Here is a 17,012-nt window from a genome sequence, read left to right on the forward strand (position 1 = left end):
AGCGTGCCCTCGGCAAAGCACCAATGTTATCTCGATTAGATTTTAATTAGGGCGGCCGAGCGTTTTAACCGCCAGTGCATGCTGACTATTTTTGGTCAAATCTGTGGTAATTACCTCCCAGTCTATCTCGGTTCGGACAATGCTAGACCAATGGAAGGAAAGGACAAACACGGACAGGTTGGAAATCGACAAATGATTTATTATTAATAAAATAAATAAATGAAAAGAACTTTTTGTTTACAGAGGTAAATAAATGAATTAATTTCAAAGTAGAATCAATCAACATGCCAAGGAAAGAGACAAAGAGCAGATGCTTATCGGGGGGTTGACTTACTTACAGCGAAACACAGACAACGGTACCCAACAGATCATTCAGGGGGAGGGGAGGTGGAGAAGAATCGTCTCGCTCACCACAGAGTAATTGTCCGTGAAGTGAAAATGTCCTGAAATGTGTGCGTGCATGTCACGTCCGTTGCCAGCACCCAGCTTTGCCGTGCACCCTCTCATGAATAGCCTTGAACGCCAGTCGACGTCTGGGACGGCACTGAGATCGTCTGTCATGGGTTTAGACGCTGGTGCTGCGACATGGGCAGCTTCTCACACTTCACAAAACAGGTGACGTCCAGCGACCCACACGGTCCGTCGGTGTCCGACCCGTGCCTCACTCGCCGTCAGTGCTGCTCACACCCACACGCACACCACACGCTTGCTTGCCCAAGCACTGGGAAGGACGAATTGTCTCGTTGTTGGCGCTGGTCAGACACCCACACGCGCACCACATGCTCACTTTATTCTCCTTTTTTGCGCACTTACACCCGCTTCTTGCTCGCGTCTCTTCTTCCTCCCTGGCTTTCTTTCACCCCGCTTTCTTTCTCAGAACAGACCTCCAATTCGTTTTATATCTGCGGGCCGTCTCGGCGGGCGCAGTAGGCCCCAAGCTCACCCTGCCCCACTTGCATACGGTTACCATGATGACCCGTGCACTCCAAAAAAATGCGGGCGTCAGAGCTCGTGCAAGAACGTTGCTGAAGAAAAATAAGGTCGGGCGTCAGAGCTCGCGAAAGAAATGTATGTAAACATGTCTGTCGTGAAGAAAAAAGCTTCCCATAAGAGAGGGGATCTATTCTTTACCCTTCTCAATGCATCACATTTAAAATCCTATTAGACATGGGGATGGGGCTAATCTGAACATACATTTAAGGAAATAACTATCTGAAGAACTGGATGTGTGGATGCATTCATCAGACCAGATTCTGAAATCCGTAACAATATATATATATATATATATATTTATATATATATATATATACATATATATACTGTATATATGTATGTATATATATATATATATATATATATGTATTGTATATGTATATATACATATATATATATATATATATATATATATATATATATATATATATATATATATTGTTGTGGTTGACCAAATTCGCAAACCACCATTCAGGTCCCTTAGGTGAGATATCTCGGTAAGTATATGTGTAGTTAGGCCCAAACCCGTTGTCTAGAGGGAATAAATGTCATTCATGCGGGCTGCGACTCTTCAGGATAGCCGTTTTTCTTTTACTATCTTTATTTTGGACCAGCCGCCATTATTACCACCACCAACCACGTCTCAACAGCCATCACACAACAACCACCAACCACAACGCCGCTTCACAACAACAACCACCAACCACAACGCCGCTTCACAACAACCACCAACCACAACGCCGCTTCACCACAACCGCCACGACCTTTACCGTCACAACTCGCCACCATCGCATCCACACCATCTCGCGCCACTCGTGGGCGCCAATGCTGGACTCGTGCAGGGCGCGCACCGAGCAGCGTATTCAAAAACATCACGGACTTTCCGAAGAAAAACGGATCAAAAACGACTCACGCCCACTTTTGTTCCGTCCAATCGGTGAGCGAGGGGCGATTTGGCCCCGCCTCCAGGGCGTTGGAGGGCGGTCGCTATATGCAAATACATGGATCAAAAAGCATTCACGCCCACTTTTCCTCGGGCCAATGGGGAGCCAGTTAGAGAGGTGAAGGGTCGGAGGCAGAGGGTCAAGGGTGAAAGAGCGAAGCCACGGGGCTTATATAAACGGCTGCGTTCGTCAGTAAGAGGAGTGTGCGGAGTTCAAGAGAGTCGTCGGTGGAGCTGGAAAGAAGTGGTACTAGTCAGAGTGAAGAGGACGGAGCTGTGGAGAGGTGACGGCGGTGAAGGCGGACGAGGGGGTGCTCGCGTCGGTGCCGGGAGCTGCACAAGGAGAGGCCAGCAACGCGACCGAGGTGGAGGAGGAGACGCTCGCCGCGGGACCCGAGACAGGGTGATATCCTCCTTCCCCCGAGCATCAGCAACCCCCTCCTGTTTCCCCCCGCGCTGAGATAGTGCGACAAAGGGGGCCCCCTTCCCACCCCCTACCAGACACTGTCCGCGAGGCCCGCGGAGTTGAGGCACCACCGCCGCTCCGCGTCTCATCATCAGACGGGTAGGCCCGACACGGTCTCGGCCCCAGGCCCGCCTACCCCCTCATCCTGGAGGGTGGTTCTCTTTTCTTTTGCTTTGGGAATATGTGTTGTCGGCGCCGTCTGTGAAGTAAAATTGTATAAGTGTTGCCGTGTGCCCGGTAGTCGGATAGATCTGCATTGTTGCATTTGCTTTTTGTGTAATATTGCATTGTCTTCTTCTTTTACATGTGCTTTTGGTGGAATTGTATATGTGTGCTTTCCGTTCATCGCGAAATAAATGTGCTTATTGTTGAACTGTTTTCCCGCTTCGCTTCGTCTTTTCTTTCATTGAATCTCCATCTTGCTTCACGTAAAGGGTTGGTCGTGGGCTAAAACGCCCGATAATTAATCGAACCGTCGAGGCCGACGAATAACACCGCTCGGTTATCCCGATAGTACGGAACGGGTCGCTTAAAGTGGCCCGTGTCCGAAGTCGACCTGCGGCGAGGTGCGATCGCCCGGTCTACCCTCCGTGTAGGTACTTAGGTAGGTCGAATTTGGCGAGCAACCCTATCCCACGCGGGGGCCGATTGGCACGATCGCGGTGAGACCGAAAGGTCCACCCGTGACTGGTTCCCGGCGTTAGTCCGAGAGGGTCACGACTGGAATGTCCGTCCGGTGGGCGACGTGCCGCGATTCGAGTTACGTGGCCGTCCGCACGCCGGCGGGCGCGAATCCGCAACAATATATATATATATATATATATATATATATATATATATATATATATATATATATATATATATATATATATATATACATATATACCCGGTTAAAATAGGTATACCATATCCCTGTGTCGTAAGAGGCGACCAGGGTTGCGTCAGGAAGGGCATCCGGCGTAAAACATGTGCCAAATCACTATGCGGATCATAAGGATGATCCGCTGTGGCAACCCCTAACGGGAGCAGCCGAAAGAAGAAGAAGAAGAAGAGGAGATGTATGTATATATATATATATATATATATATAAATATATATATATATATATATATATATATATATATATATATATATATATATATATATATATATATATATATATATATATATATATATATATAGATAGATATATATATATATATATATATATATATATATATATATATATATATATATATATATATATATATATATATATATATATATATATATATATATGAAGACCACAAGGGGAAAACCAGAGATGTCAGGATAAGTCAATTTTGAAGAAACTGAAAAACATAGTTTCAAGACTTTGGTGGACTGTTTAATAACTGTCATATAGATTTCTTTTCCAGTAAAAGGAAGAGTGATCATTGGCCAATCAAATTAAGCATGTAGCATTTGCCAAGCTTCTGTGTTATTTAATTTAAGAGCAAAGAACGAATCAATGTTGCAAACTGACATCACTGGTTATTCCCTTGTTTCTAATTGCCATGCAATTTTAACCCAGGATGTGTAGCAAATTCATGCTTGTTGGTTATTAGCATACATTACATGACTTTGGTGATCACAGATTATTTTCTTCAACATTAACCGGTCATTGTTTTTTTGTTTGATTGGTGTTCAACGCCATACTCAAGGGTATTTCACTTATCTGATGACTGATTCTCCATTTCTTACTCCGTACTACTTAATATAATGGAAAACCGGGAGGAAACCAAGGATAAACCACCCCCGCGATAGCCGAAGTCATCTCATGTGACTCCCTCATATACCTAAGCAGGTTGATTGGGCAGTGGGTACATCGAATGAGAATGGGTACTCAGATGCGCTAACCATTAAGCCATGGCGTAGGTCCCATAAATGTCACAATAAAGGTTTGACCAGGCTTGAACCATGATATCCACAAACTACGGAGCCCATGATATAACCAAATAGGCCATTGTAGTGCTCAGAGTTTATGCTGTGAAAGTTTTACAACCTTTCATTTTTTAGTTTCTCAACTCTGAATATTATGGTGGAACTGTTAACATGAATGAAAGGGAGATTACCAGGAGTAAAGTACTGACAACTCTGGGTTTCTACTTTTTCAGCTTTGACAACACTTGTTTTTTCATTGCATGGCTAAACTTTATACCATATAAATTATGTGACACCCCTGGTTATTTGTTAAAGTAATATTGTCAGAGGAAACCTTATGTTGCCAACTATTGGCAGGTGCAATAACCCTGAAATTTATAAAAAGTGACATCTCTGGTTTTCCCCTTGTGGTCTTCATATATGTATATATATTGTTGCGGTATTCGCGCCCGCCGGCGTGCTGACGGCCACGTAACTCGAATCGCGGCACGTCGCCCACCGGACGGACAATCCAGTCATGACCCTCTCGGACTAACGCCGGGAACCAGTCACGGGTGGACCTTTCGGTCTCACCGCGATCGAGCCAATCAGCCCCCGCGTGGGATAGGGTTGCTCGCCAAATTCGACCTACCTAAGTACCCACGCGGAGGGTAGACCGGGCGATCGCACCTCGCCGCAGGTCGACTTCGGACACGGGCCACTTAAACGACCCGTTCCGTACTATCAGAATAACCGAGCGGTGTCATCGTCGACCTCGACGGTTCGATTAATTATCGGGCGTATTCAGCCCACTACCAACCCTTTACGTGAAGCAAGATGAGGATTCAATGGGGGAAAAGACGAAGCGAAGCGGGAAACAGTTCAACACAAAGCACATTTATTCGCGGCACACGGGAAGCACACATATTCAATTCCACCAAAAGCACACAGAAAAGACACAATGCAATTTACACAAAAAGCAAATGTAAAAGCGAAAACACAATGCAGAGCTAATACCGACTACCGAGCACACGGCAACACTTATACAATTCTACCTCACAGACGGCGCCGACAACACATACCCAAAACCAAGGAAAAGAATACGCTCAAGGATGAGGCGGGCCTGAGGCCGAGACCGGGTCGCGCCTACCCGTCTGGTGATGAGACGCGGAGCGGCGATGGCGCCTCAACTCCGCGGGCCTCGCGGACAGTGTCTGGTAGGGGGTGGGAAAGGGGCCCCCTTGGTCGCACTATCTCAGCGCGGGGGGAAACAGGAGGGGGTTGCTGATGCTCGGGGTATAGAGGATCTTTATTATCCCGCGACGAGCGTCTCCACCTCGGCCAGGTCGCGCTGTCGGCCTCCCTCGGGTGCAGCTCCCTGCACGACGCGAGCACCCCCTCGTCTGGTGTCGCCGCCTTTCCACAGCTCGTCCCCTCCGTTCCGACTCCAACGCACACGACGAGCAGCTCCACCGCCCGCGAAGTCTTGACTCTCTGTTTCCGACTCTCCTACTCTCCGCCTCTCCGCCTCTGGACTCTCCGACTCCTTTTCTGACTGACGAACACGGTCCTTTTATCCCCCCGTAGCTTCGCCTTTGACCCCCTCCCTTTGACCTTTCACCTCGCTCCCCATTGGCCCGAGAAAAAGTGGGCGTGAAGGCTTTTTGATCCATAAATTTGCATATATCGATCGCCCTGGGGCGGGGCCAGTCGCCCCTCGCTCACCGATTGGACGGCAAAAAGTGGGCGTGTGTCGTTTTTGATCCGTTTTTGAAGCACAAAATCCGTGATTTTGTACACGCTGTTCGGCGCGCGCCCTGCACGAGTCCAACACCGGTACCCACAGGCGGCGCAAGAACGGTGGCGATGCGACGGTTGCGAAGTGTGACGTGAAGGTCGTGGCGGTTGTGGTGAAGCGGCGTTGTGGTTGGTGGTTGATGTTGTGGTTGTGGTGGTAATCATGGCGGTTGGTCCAAAATAAAGATAGTAAAAGAAAAACGGCTATTCTGAAGAGTCGCAGCACGCATAAATGACATGTATTCCCACTAGACAACGGGTTTGGGCCTAACTACACATATACTTGCCGAGATACCTCACCTAAGGGACCTGAATGGTGGTTTGCGAATTTGGTAACCACAACACTACCCCCTCCCCTTTTTACAGACTCGTCCCGAGTCGTCAAATTTTCGTGTGCCATCATGTGTAGTTTTCCCCTAGTACATTTTACCTACGGATCCCTGGGTGCGACATTCATGGTATTCGTGTCCCCAAAATAAATAACCTGAGGGCTGCGTAACTACCTAAACAAACTCACTCACACGGACGACTTAAATAAAATTGCCGGCGCTAGACAGACATGCCGGGGGCGCACTCATATTTACAGTACATCTTAACCTTAACTTACAAATTTTACACTAAACCATGGCCCAGGATCATTGAACTCTGCAAAAAGAAAGCAGTTAGCAGGGAGCCAGGCTGCCCGCATGCAGTCTCTGGCTCAAACAATGCAGGTGACAGGGAACGTGGCTGGCTGCTCACACGCAGTCCAAGGCCTTCCTTTTTGAACTGAACGCAGTGAACCACAACGGTGCATGGGCCGCACAACGCAGTCTCCGTGCCAGCTCAAGTGGCACACGCAATGAGCACAACGAATGGATGGATGAACACAAACACGGTGCACGGGCCGCCACTGCAGGCCCGTGTTGTAGCTGCCAACGGGGCAGTTCTCGCAGCTTGCAAACTGTTGCTTTTACGATCCTGGCGCACATGGCAATGAACAGGGGGGGGCAAAGCAAAAATTGAACGGGGGCTGGTGAACGTGGGCAGTGGGCATGGCATGGCAAAGGTGCAGGCAACACAGCCCGCAGAAGAAGGCCGCTGCAGGCAAACACAGCCGGCAGATGAACTGGCCGGCACAGGCCTTGAAGTACCACAGCTGCAGATGATCCGGCCGGCACAGGCCTTGCAGCAACACAGCCAGCAGATGAAGCTGGCCAGCCTTTGCCGTTCAGTGGAGGTTGGTGGAGGGAGTGCGGTGGTGCTGGCCACTTGGAAGGCGGGCTCGGACCTACCTACCTGTCTCCCTCCCAACCTATCGCCTTTGCCTGTCACTGTACATACCCACTCCCTTAATTTGTGAAAAACCAATTTAGCCCCCACTTATTTTTTTTGTTGTTTTTATTTTTACTTCCCCACTATAAATCATCCCCTAACCCCCTTTATCGTCCTTGTTCGGCTAACCTATCCTGTCACCTAGCCTACTCCCAACCCCTACGTTCCCTTCCCGGAGGGGAATAAGGGAGAGCTAATGTCCTGTGTCGAGGCCCAACGAAGCCTCAGAATGGCCTCCCCAGAGTTCGGCGATCTAACCCAAAGTGGGTCCAGCGGCCCACAACGAGAGCGAGGGGATGGATGGTGCGGAGGGGTACATCTCCTAATCTACCCTAACCATTAACTGTTAAACTACCCCGGGGCTTCAACAAGCGCCTCTCGCTTAAACTATTGGTTCTAACAACCCAGATTCCCGTCGCCTGTGTTGGTGTCCTCACAATTTCGGGCCTCGCCCCCCAATTTTCTCTCCGTGCCCTCACACGGTCTCCTGGCTGGGACACGTGGCTCCCTTAGGCAGGCACGACCCTCTGCCGAATCTCCCGCTATGGCACCCCCGGGCACTACACTGCCTCCGAGCCTACCAGCTCCCTAACACCGGGGAGTGCCCCCATGGCACCTCCCCTGAAACGCACACGTGGCAGGCCGGCCTCCCGGGCCCCTTTCCGAGGGTCACCCGTGCCCACAACACTGCCCACGCGGCTAATGGCGCCCCGGGCCCCCGCACCAAGCAGGCGCACCCGTGCCCACTACTCTATCCCGGCCCCCCATGGGCCCATGGCCTACCGCGGCCGACTAGCCTGGTGCCCGGGGTACCCACTCAGCGATACTCACCTTTCGCAGCCACGCTCCCAAGCCCGTCAACAGGGCTCCTGCACCCCTCCAAATGGGTCTCGAGCCTACTTTCCCACCAACAACAAAACGACCTCCATTTTTACAATTTGACTAACCCAGCTAACTCACTTTACTCTGACCCCGGGGTCCCTTGGGCGGGAGTCACTCCTCCCCCCAATCACTCATCGCACCATGCATTCCCCATTCACTCCATACACACAGACCCGCTGGCCTCACTCACTCACCAAGCACATGCTTCCAATCCACTCACCAACAACTCTTCAACACACACACCGCTGAACTCTGCCATCCTTCTAACTACTTCCCCTAACTAACTCGTGCTCCCACGTCGTCCCTTAAACTAGTAGCACGTTCCTTTTAACACTACGTCGCTAAACTACACCCCCTCTACACATCCACAAGTCTGTCACTGTCTTTTAAATAATTCATTTTATTTCCCAACCTAAATCTGGCTACAATCCCTCTAACTAATCCATTCCACGGACTCCATGAGGACTTACCCCTGCCCCATGAAGTCGGTCTAACTAAGCTAACCCTTCCCCCTAACTAGTTTCCATCCTGTGCCCAGGGTCAAGGGGGTCTTCCACCCCTTGCCCAGGAATCCTGTGCACCCGAAAGTGAGGCTTGCTTTTTTTTTTTTTTTTTCCATGCGCATCACCAGCGCGGCAACTCGCGCACTTTGCACCTGCCCGTGACGTCATGCAGCTGCACGTGTTCCTCGTCCCTCCTTGGACGGTACCATCCGGCAGAGATACCCCTCCTGCCGGATTCCAACCCCACGTGCAGCCATGGCGTCACCGTGCGCATAAAAAAAAACACAAGCCCCACGTCTCGAGGGGTTCCCCACGCGAACACATGTGCTTTGCCCGTTGGAGCTTAACACACACGATCGTGTGGAGAACCCGTCCGGTCCAAATCCGTTTACCTGCCTAAACTTTGTCCGTCCGCGGGATCGGCAAATCCACCGCGTGCGTTTCCGGACCGGGACTTCACTCTCGCAAGCGAGCACGTGGTGGTCTCGTGCGTTGCACAGCACGAACCGCGTGCTCACTGCTGGGTGAACCCGGCACGGTCCCCGAAACAACTACAGCCGCTACTCGGCTTTCGTTTCTCCCATGTCGCCGTCTCCGTCTCCATTCAACCCACGCACACCTGCGTGTTACGACGCACACAGTCCACTCCATCACATTCACACCGGGAGACGCGGCTGCGTGCTCCCGCATGCCAACCGACATCTCCCTCTCATACCGCTCTCTCACACACACGGTCTCCCTTGCATTCGGCCGTTCACTCACGTTTGCCATTTTCCTCACACAAACCATACCACTTACACACGCGGGGGCACTCGCCCGCGGTGCCTCACTCATACAGGCCGTTTCACTCACACACACGGCCTCACTCACACACGGTGCCTCATCCACACACGGCGTGCTGGGAAGCACGTACTCCGGCACCATCGCCACCACACCACTCACACACGGGGTCGCTTCCACACACGGGGACGCACTCACACCTTGCACCACACACACAGGGACAACCACACTGGGGATTTGTGTCCCCACAAGGGTCTCCGGGGCCGCTATACCCCCCAAGCTCTCCAAGCACCTGTCCACAGCACCCGTCCTCTCAACCTCGCAAAGCACGACCGAACTCACCTGGTCGTGACTCGCCTCAAGGGGGCAGACTCCCTCCCCTCGTTCCTGGAGGAGGTCATCCAGGTGCTCGCACTGGGTCTCTACCCAGTCCGCCAGCTCACCCCCATTATCCTCCACTACCTCTGTGTGTGTGTGTGCGTCACTTACCCCGTCTTCCTCGTGTAGTCTTTCCTCTATTTTTTCTATCTCCCGTGTCTCTGCCAACTCTTCACCCTTTACCTCCCTTGTCTCAACTATTATTTCCTTTGTCACGGCCTTCATGTCCGCCTGCAGGCATCGGCCCATGTTCTGCGTCTCACCCCGTAGCTTTTTCATTTCTTCCTTCATGTTTGTTTCCATTCCGTTCATTTGTTGTGTATTCGCATCCATCTTTTCGTTCATTTGTTGTGTATTCGCATCCATCGTCGTTTTCACTTCATTCATTTGCTTGTTCATGTCTTTCATTTCGTTTTTCATTTCATTTGTATTTGTATCCATCTTTTCTGTCATTGCCGCCAGCATGGCGCATAGCTGGGCCATGTCGGATGCACTCAGCTGAGCCGTTTCGGCAAGGGTTGGGGAAGGGTTTTGGTGGAGAGGGGGGGGGAGGTGTCATACACCGCGGCTGCTGCCGCACCTATTTCGGGCTCTGGGTTCAGTTGGGCGAGTCCGTGTTCCTGCACGGGCATTCCATCCTGGACCATGGATTCTACACATTATACATCCATTTCTAATACCCCCGGCTCCCGCTCGCCTTGAGACGCCATCTTGCTTCTCTTAAAGGGTTAATTTGAATCGCTCGTAATTTGGAGGGAATCGGGGGTCGCTTCTCTCACCCCTGGACCGATTCCCGTGAATTTCGCTGGAGACAGGAGAGCCTGTTGTCCCGCTCTCCAATACCAGTGCCGCGAGGAGGGCGATGAATTTGTATCGCACGACCTGACACCAGTGTTGCGGATTCGCGCCCGCCGGCGTGCTGACTGCCACGTAACTCGAATCGCAGCACGTCGCCCACCGGACGGACAATCCAGTCGTGACCCTCTCGGACTAACGCCGGGAACCAGTCACGGGTGGACCTTTCGGTCTCACCGCGATCGAGCCAATCAGCCCCCGCGTGGGATAGGGTTGCTCGCCAAATTCGACCTACCTAAGTACCCACGCGGAGGGTAGACCGGGCGATCGCACCTCGCCGCAGGTCGACTTCGGACACGGGCCACTTAAGCGACCCGTTCCGTACTATCAGAATAACCGAGCGGTGTCATCGTCGACCTCGACGGTTCGATTAATTATCGGGCGTATTCAGCCCACTACCAACCCTTTACGTGAAGCAAGATGAGGATTCAATGGGGGAAAAGACGAAGCGAAGCGGGAAACAGTTCAACACAAAGCACATTTATTCGCGGCACACGGGAAGCACACATATTCAATTCCACCAAAAGCACACAGAAAAGACACAATGCAATTTACACAAAAAGCAAATGTAAAAGCGAAAACACAATGCAGAGCTAATACCGACTACCGAGCACACGGCAACACTTATACAATTCTACCTCACAGACGGCGCCGACAACACATACCCAAAACCAAGGAAAAGAATACCCTCAAGGATGAGGCGGGCCTGAGGCCGAGACCGGGTCGCGCCTACCCGTCTGGTGGTGAGACGCGGAGCGGCGATGGCGCCTCAACTCCGCGGGCCTCGCGGACAGTGTCTGGTAGGGGGTGGGAAAGGGGCCCCCTTGGTCGCACTATCTCAGCGCGGGGGGAAACAGGAGGGGGTTGCTGATGCTCGGGGTATAGAGGATCTTTATTATCCCGCGACGAGCGTCTCCACCTCGGCCAGGTCGCGCTGTCGGCCTCCCTCGGGTGCAGCTCCCTGCACGACGCGAGTACCCCCTCGTCTGGTGTCGCCGCCTTTCCACAGCTCGTCCCCTCCGTTCCGACTCCAACGCACACGACGAGCAGCTCCACCGCCCGCGAAGTCTTGACTCTCTGTTTCCGACTCTCCTACTCTCCGCCTCTCCGCCTCTGGACTCTCCGACTCTCCGACTCTCCGACTCTCCGACTCCTTTTCTGACTGACGAACACGGTCCTTTTATCCCCCCGTAGCTTCGCCTTTGACCCCCTCCCTTTGACCTTTCACCTCGCTCCCCATTGGCCCGAGAAAAAGTGGGCGTGAAGGCTTTTTGATCCATAAATTTGCATATATCGATCGCCCTGGGGGCGGGGCCAATTCGCCCCTCGCTCAGCGACTGGACGGCAAAAAGTGGGCGTGTGTCGTTTTTGATCCGTTTTTGAAGCACAAAATCCGTGATTTTGTACACGCTGTTCGGCGCGCGCCCTGCACGAGTCCAACACCGGTACCCACAGGCGGCGCAAGAACGGTGGCGATGCGACGGTTGCGAAGTGTGACGTGAAGGTCGTGGCGGTTGTGGTGAAGCGGCGTTGTGGTTGGTGGTTGATGTTGTGGTTGTGGTGGTAATCATGGCGGTTGGTCCAAAATAAAGATAGTAAAAGAAAAACGGCTATTCTGAAGAGTCGCAGCACGCATAAATGACATGTATTCCCACTAGACAACGGGTTTGGGCCTAACTACACATATACTTGCCGAGATACCTCACCTAAGGGACCTGAATGGTGGTTTGCGAATTTGGTAACCACAACAATATATATATATATATATATATATATATATATATATATATATATATATATATATATATATATATATATATATATACATAATGATAGCAAGGGTTGTGAAAGGTTGTGAAAACCTTTCAGGATCGTCACTGAGCCCTGGACAGCCTCCAACTGTAGTTCATTTGTGGTAGTGCTCCTAGGGATGGTTTGTTGGATCTTTGTGAGGTCCTTCTTTATCATTTCCATTGTTCGCATTATGAAGCCTGGTGTTGGCTTCATGGTTAAGGTGGTTTCAGATCTTAGGGTCTTGAGTTTGAGCCCTTGTCAGCTGTTGAATTAACACCAGGTGAGATTGACTTAGCCTGTCATCCCTCTGAGATTGGTGAAATGAGTACTAGTGTACTGGAAATAGAGGGCACTGCAGCAGTAGTACAGCTGTGTCCCCAGAAGATGATGCAATCAGGAGTCATGGGCTGCACATGAAAGCTCGCTCCAATTATCGCTGGTACAATTTTGGTGCTCTTCAGCTTCCAGGATCTTTTTACTTCATTCTGGAGATCTGGATATTTGGTCCTTTTCTTGATTTCTGTGTTATTTAGACCAAAATCGCTGGAAATCTATTTCGAAACCCCAATCAGCAAAGCTTTCTTTTCTTTTTTGTATCTGAGTACAACTGTATGTCCGATCATTGTGCTTGTTTTCTATGTCCACGCTGGATGGGATAATCAGGTCATATGTGAGCATTATGTCCTTGTTTTCAATGATTGCTTTTGGTTCATGTTTCCATGAGGTTTGTGGAACTGGGATATTGAAATTTCTGTGTTTGGGTGTGTGTGTGTTTTTTTTTGTTGACAAATTCAGAGTACACAACCCTTGGTGAAATCATCAGAAATACTACATCATAAACACAATTTCATCATCAAAATTATGTTTGATAACAAAGGGGTGGAAATGATCAATACAGAGAAAATACTGCAACAGAAAGAAGTGTGGAGCAACTTCCAGAAACAATACAACAGAGAGTCATCAAGGGTTGTGAAAATTTACGAAATGCAATTCATGGAGAATCTTCAACTTAAAGGAAACTGCAATCTTTAGGCATTGAGGAATGGGTAACACACATCATTGTAATTGTGAACATTCCATATTTAAGGATCCACATCTAAAACACTTTACCACAGGTGACCACAGAACAGTGAAATATATAAAATTCTGTGCATTACTTATAAAAGGACTAAATTATAGAGAAAATAAAAACATTAACTGGAATAAAACAATGGAATTTACAATGATAGGACTGACAGAATGGATGAGAGAACAAATTGATAAACACAAACTACCAAACACACAAATGGCTTGATGGTTGGAAGAGGTCGAGAAACATGTTAAAAGGAGAATAGTTGATTTGAAAAGAAAATGTTGAATCAATAATCCAAAAATAATTTTAAACAATCCAGAGACGTGTCGTTATTTAAAACAGCTTCAAACACAATATGATATTGTTCTAATTGATAAAGCAAATAATAATATTGCATTTGCATGCAAAACATTCTCTATTCAAACACTTTTGGAATAATTGGGCTCACAGACTGCACTCTCAAAGACATACAAAATAAGTAATGACAATAAAATAGACTTCATACAACACCATATAAATTACTTATAAGCGAGAAGACCGTTAGTTCCAGATAAACACCATAAATTACTATTCATACACTGGATCCCAAAAATGTACAAAAACCCTTGGAAGATGAGGTTCATCATCGCAAGTAGAGAATGCAGATTTAAAACATTGTCAAGTAAGATTACAGGGGTGATGAAACTAATTTATAATTTATTTTTTTTAACTACCATGTAAAGGCGAGGTTGTATTCTGGGATGAAGAAATTCTGGATCATTGATAATTCCAAATCTAAAATCGACAGCATCCACAACATTCATAACAAGGGAAAGGCTAAATGTCGATCAACTCATGATTTTTCCACATTATACACAAACATTCCGCATGACAAGCTCATAATCGCATTGGACAGAATGGTAGATAAAACATTTGCAGGAGGTGATAAAGTATACATTAAAGTCTCTCAAAAAAGAGTAAACTGGTCGGTAAAGGAAAATCAATATTCATGGAGTTTTCAAAAAAAATAACTTAAAGAAAGTATTTGGTTTCTCCAAAAAAAGTTTCTTTACATTTGACAACAAGATACTCCAGCAGAAAGTGGGGATACCTATGGGTTCAGATCTGGCCCCTTTCTTTGTAAATTTATTCCTGCACATGTGCAAGTCTGATTGGGTCCAGAACATGTGCAGGAATGAACTAACAACTGCATGAAGGTGTGGAAATATCTTAAGATTAATTGATGATTTACTCGAAATTAATAATGGGTTTATAGTTGATCAGCTTCAGGATGTTATATATCCAAAAAAACTCGAACTGAAAAAGGAAAGCCAAACTCACACTTCAGTTTTATTTTGAGAGTTACAAATCAATATCGATAATATTAAAAAGGAAAACCAAACTCACACTTCAATTTCTTTTTTGGAATTACAAATCGATATAAATAATAATAATAAATTTCACACCAAATTATTTGATAAATGAGATGCTTTTCCATTCCACATTGTATGAATACCTTTCTCAGACAGCAATTTTCCAAAGAAGCTATTTTATGGTATGGTTATAGGTGAAATAATTAGGACTATTAGAGCAACACACACAGCACTGAACTTGTCAATAGATTAAAACAACCAGTCAGACGTTAACTAACAGCACTGAACTTATCAATAGATTAAAACAGCGAGTTGGATGTATGCTAACACAGAGAGCTACACAGTCAGCAGATTAAAACAAGTTTTCTTTAACATCATAAAACGACACCAAATAAAATTTGTGAAATACAATACGAATTGTAAAAATATTATTGATAAGATATTTATATGAAAAGATTATTGAAAAAAAAAATATATATATGATTTCAGTGGTTGCGAGGAGATAAGACAGCATGTTAAAAGGAGACAAGGCAAGGCTGTTGCGGCCTGTTCAAAGTCAAGGCATTGTTAAGCAGGCCGAAAAAAAAAAACAGATGAATTAAGACCCCAGTGGGGGACAGTAAGGTGGCCAAGGATGAGCCTTGATCAGGGATAATTAAATAAGGTTATTAATTATCTTCATAAGGGGTGTTTAAGTGAACTCAAACACCCAATTTTCATTCATATACTCCCTTGGAGTGTCCCTCGGCCAAGCTGTCTCCTTATCCACGTACTGGTTCCCCCTCCGTCCTCGAAGTGGCCTCCTGGGTAGGCCTGGTCTCGGTCTCTTCTTTCTCGGTCTCATCCTTCCTCGGTTTTGTCCTTCCTTGACAGGATAGAGTCAACAAAACCCAACAAGCCGCAAGGCCAGGTCACGTTCCAAATGATCCGAGTGCCAAGTGTACAACCATCTGCCTCACCAAAGCTGCCGTGCATGGCTCGGTTCCCACTCCCATTGAAGTCATATTTCGTGCAGTCCTCGATCCCACAAGCCTCGGTCTCTCTCATCCTCAACACTCGAATCTTTGGAATATTGAATTTGCCAAAGCTCGGGCCTTCCCTCCCAGCAGCATGTCCAAAACTCCCACCAAGCTGCAGGGAGAGGCCACGTCAAAAACGCATGTTGGACGGCATGATACCGGGCTCCTCATGTGTATCTCGTCTAATCGAAGCTGCCATTTTCGGGTTGGTCTTCACTGCCCTCAAAATTGATGTACTGTATTTGACGTGGCCCTCAGTTCCTTCCACCCAAGCGAGAGGAAGGTGACAAATCATGCCTCTTCCTCCTCCCCTCTGTGTGTGTGTTGTGTGTATGTTGTAATCCTCTGTGTTGTGTTCAGTTTTATACACCCGTTATTTTGATGGGATTTTCCCCTGGTTATTCAAAGAAAGATGCGGGAATGGTTTCACATGATAATTTCTTGTGACCATCCCTACCTGATGGCATGAAAGGAATGGTTATTATTTTAGGGAGCGGAGATGTAAAGTGGATATAAATAAATAATTCAAGGTTGTATGTTGGTCTTGGAGATGGTGAAGTGCATATTCATCTAAAAGCCTTGTGATATGGAAACAATTGTACATAGGTTTTATAGAAATTTAATGGAAACAGATTTATGGACAAATGCACGTGGTTTGTTATCCTTCCTGTCCTGCAAGACATTAATTCGATTTGTGCATTTTCCATATGATGGCAATAAAAATATAGTGTTTGTCGGTTGTAATCGTAGATGGCCATTCACACAGGACATGCGAACACCTGGGTGGATGAATTTGTTTTTCGTATAGAAGCTGCTGCCCACATTAATTACACTTTGACCTGGTAAGCAATGCATAACCTGGTGTCAAGGAATAACCAAGAAGACCAGACCACTTGCTCCCCACACTGGCAGAACCATTACTACAGAAAGCGATCTGCCAATCGGCTGACAACTCGGTTCTTACATACTGTTCTTGGTATACA

At 47.9% G+C, this 17,012-nt stretch overlaps 1 protein-coding gene across 1 annotated transcript in view; it reads left to right on the forward strand.

Annotated features, from left to right (window-relative positions):
• The window catches only part of SLC6A4 (solute carrier family 6 member 4), a 122,551-nt gene that overhangs the window by 66,471 nt on the left and 39,068 nt on the right, over positions 1–17,012 (forward strand). The window lies entirely within an intron of this gene.

The sequence above is a fragment of the Eptatretus burgeri genome, chromosome 16 (genome assembly GCF_056783735.1).
Source record: "Eptatretus burgeri isolate ZD-2024b chromosome 16, Ebu_testis_v1, whole genome shotgun sequence".
In the NCBI taxonomy this organism is placed as follows: Eukaryota; Metazoa; Chordata; class Myxini; order Myxiniformes; family Myxinidae; genus Eptatretus; species Eptatretus burgeri.